Source organism: Zea mays, chromosome 10 (genome assembly GCF_902167145.1).
Source record: "Zea mays cultivar B73 chromosome 10, Zm-B73-REFERENCE-NAM-5.0, whole genome shotgun sequence".
Classification (NCBI taxonomy): domain Eukaryota; kingdom Viridiplantae; phylum Streptophyta; class Magnoliopsida; order Poales; family Poaceae; genus Zea; species Zea mays.
The window spans coordinates 123,357,902-123,361,938 of record NC_050105.1 but is presented as its reverse complement, the minus strand read 5'-3'; the positions used below and the strand labels follow the sequence as shown (position 1 = coordinate 123,361,938).

At 42.2% G+C, this 4,037-nt stretch overlaps 1 pseudogene; it reads left to right on the top strand.

Annotated features, from left to right (window-relative positions):
- The first annotated feature begins 683 nt into the window (after positions 1-683).
- On the top strand, positions 684-3,605 carry LOC103642778 (uncharacterized; annotated as a pseudogene).
- Positions 3,606-4,037: the final 432 nt, after the last annotated feature.

The following is a 4,037-nucleotide window of genomic DNA, read 5'->3' as shown; positions in this document are numbered from 1 at the left end:
GCAGTGTGCATAGCTTCCACCCTCTTGCTAACAGTGGGAGACATAGATGCCAATAACCATGCCACTATCACAGAGTTTGTTGTATGCCAAGTTCTCCATTCAGTGCCAAGCTTATCAACCGGCTCAACACAGGTCTCCTCCAAGTAGTGCTCCACTCCCTTGCCTCCTAAGAGGACGCGCACTCTCCTCGACCAGCTCAAGTAATTTTTGCTGCCCTCTAGCTTCACATCGTTCGGCACAAGTTCTAACTTTAACTCAGATGGGTTTGTATTGGCCTTGGCACCAATCAACCCCAACCCCATAAGCTCCTGAATCATAATCCTCATCTCACTCATCATCTCACTCTTTGTAATCCCACCTGAACCACCACCAATTGTTCCCTTCGTTGCAGCCTCTTCTTCCCTTCTCTTGGGATCCATCTCTTCTGTACTCATCTTCACACCGAATCAAGCAGCACTACAGCCACACCAACTCCTTCTATATGCCTCCTCTTACCGCACCAGCTCCTCCTCTTACTGCACCACGACAGCAATTTCTAGCTGTCCGCCTCCTTGCTAGCTGCTGACGCGCTCCGGGGCCGGTGGACGGCCGGAAGCAGCCGCCTCACTCCAGGGCCGGTGGACGGCCGGGAGCAGCCGCCTCCTCCAAACCGCCGACGCGCTCGCCGACGTGCTCCGGGGCCGATGGGCGGCCTGCTCGCCGACGTGCTCCGGGGCCGATGGGCGGCCTTCCCTTCCCTCATGCGTGCGAGCTCGAGCTCCAATGGCAGCACCGACGGTAGGGGAGGCTAACCCTAGCTCCGAATACCATGTTGTTTGGTGTACTGTGCTGTCACCCCCTCGGGCTGCAGCTCCCACACACTATATTACTCCATTATACAAGTAGGTCCTTTTACATTGAACTATTTACACCAACAGATTATGAATTCAGATTTGTTCTTAACGTCAATGTTCCTTCCCTTTAATCCATAGATGTGTCTCTGTAAAAAGAGCAAAAGGTAGTCAGTACACTTACTTTTCAACCATCATTTTTATAGTAGCAATATGATGATCCATGCCTCCAACGACTTCACATCGTCAGAATCAAAGAACACATAGTGCACTGTAAACCATTTTAATACAGATGAAACTTGACTTTACACTCTCCAAATTGCACAAGCTTCTCAGCCCCTTAACCCACCCACCTGCATAAACATGTACACAGAAAAACGCCAAGGCTGTTGGAGAAGTTCTTGCTGCTGGCAACATTTCTAAAATTAAGGGACCTCACCATCAGTGATATTCCAAACATATAAAGGTGGCTAACAACTCTATCAACTAGCAATGAAGAGGCCCATGTGATGTTCTTCATGGCAGCACACTCCATGTGTTAATGGAAAAATTCTAGATTTTAATAATGCAACAATTGATCATGGATCATTATTAGAAAGGTAAGGTTTTCATGGCACTCTTGCTTTTATCCTCTGTTTTCCTGATAGGTTTATTTACCTCAGAACATTTGGCTTGCAGATTGAGCACTTATGGCTTAGTTGAATACCAAATAGAAGAGGGGAATTGCAATGTTAGCTTTTTTAGCATGTACAAAATTTCTTTTTCATCTGTATGAAGGGGCTTAAATAGGCTTTTTCCAATATCTAAAGATAGCACACATGCTTTCCTTAATATCATTCATTTGAAACTCTGCTGCTATCGATGCATATGTATTTCGGTACATGCACACATTGCTTTTCATTATTCCCATTCTACCTCAAAATAAATATCACGGATCTCATTATTACCTTTTCAATTTCGTATGTTGATTCATTATTTTGAAAGAATGCTAAACTCTTATGTATAGGTTGCAGCCCCCAAAAGAAAAGTATTATTTCCAAACTCATACTCCTTGATTCCTTATATTCTTTAGCAATGCACTCAATTTTGTATTTCTAGCTTTATGTCCCTTAGATGAAAATATGAAACAATGTTGGGTCCATAGCTACTGTATTTCGAACTAAGTAGTAGTCCATTTAACTAATTCTTTGGGCATGTCCTCGCTGTTTTTTTGCTATTGCTTTAGAGAATTATCTCAAAAGTTATCTCCTTTTGAAGGTAGATATTGCAAATTCAAGCAAACTATAGTAAAAATAGAAAAGATGAATGGGTCTTGCTTGGGTACAGGTTGCCTCTTGCAAACTGATACTCTCCGAGTGAAAAGGGGCAAAGCCTTGCCTTTTTGAAAATTTTTGTTCCCAGGTGCAGTTTCAGCAAATTTATGAGCGCAAACAAGGTGCTGAGTTCCACAATGTTAGCTTAATGTTGCATATTCGATTTTTTTATCCTACATTTCTTATCAAGATTTGCAATCCTGAAGTTTCCTTTTGAATGAAGTAGACACAAAAAAAATCAAAAGAAGTTCACATGAGTATTGTTTTTGGCGAGAACTGTTCCTTTTTTCCATTTGACACTAGCAGAAGTCTCTTACTCTCTAGAGCCCCAGATGAAGACATCATCGACTACATGTGTCTCCTACCAGCCAGCCTTTAAACTTTAATCATTCTCTCCTCAAGAACCACACAATACAGATGAGCCAATCAGTCCTCAACTCTTCTTCAGGAATCAAAACAAGTTTATCATTGATTTATGTGTGCACCCACCATTTTAACTCTCACCAAACCTCTAATCTTTTCAGTTTAGGCCAGCTACCACCTTAAAGGTCTATACGATGATGTCAAAATCAGTGTAAGCTCAAACAGCGCTGGTGAGAAGACAATGCTCTAGATGTGGCATCTAAATAGCACGTGTCCGAAGGGTACAATCCCAATCATAAGAACTAAAAAGGATGACTTGCTCCGAGCAGCTCCATTAAGCGGTATGGCAGGAAGTGACATACTGCTCCGAACCCAGTGTTTGTTTGTTTTAACATGTTTTGTGAGGATGGTCACCAAGTATGTCCACATGGTTTGTTTTGCTGAAATTGAAGAGCTCGGTAGCTACATTGATATGTTGTGATTACTGAACTATTGCCATTGCTTGATGCAGCATGCCATAGCGTACGCCGGGGGCGATAAATAATATGGTGCAAAATCCATCATTAATGTTTGGGAGCCCAAGATTCAGCAGGCTAACAAATTTGGCTTGTCCTAGCTCTGGATCTTTGGGGGTTCATTTAAGGAGGATGTCAATAGTATAGAGGCTGGTTGATAGGTATTGTAAAGCTGAGTTTATGAGTTCAGCCTGCTCATAGATACTTATGTCAAGCAAATGATGACCATTTTCACACTCGTCTGGAACTTGACTGTCTAACATTTATGTCATATTTGGTGCATCAGTTTAGCTCTGACCACAACACCACTAGGTTGTTCACATACTTGACTGTAAATCTCACAAGTTATGCATTTCAGTACTTGATTAGTCCACATTCTACCATTGAAGCGTCAACTCAATGGCTGTTGCATCGCTTTGTTATTATCTATTTTGCAGAAATAGAATAATGTGTACCAGGCCATAGGGTGCTAGATGTTGTGCTCTGATTTTATTCAGATAAACACCAAGATGACTATCGTGACTAGCATTCTCAACATCTCGAACTACGCAGGCTCCCAATGTGATATCAACATCTTGATCTAGAAGGTTAGCATTTAGCAATTAAAGCGCTCCTTCCACCTCAACACATTATATTAGTTTGTATATACAATGTACATATACAATCTACAATATATATGAATATTATATCTGAAAAATATAGTTGCTACTTATATTACAAATATTTTCTACGCGCGCGGGGCGCGCATCAGTTACTAGTTTAGTAAAACCACAACCCATGGTGCATTCGTGCCTGCCTTGCTGCATAGTGCATTCGCTTTTAGTGCTTATATATGGGTCTTTCGTGCCTGCCTTAAATGGACTATGCTCGTGCCCGCTTATGAGTCGCGACCTCATCTTAAACCCGGTCCGACACTAAAATATTTCGAGTCGTGCCGTGTCTGGGCCGTGCTTTTTTCATGCTTCGGCACAGACTATCAGACCCCGCCAAATGTACACTTAAACTATATATTACAC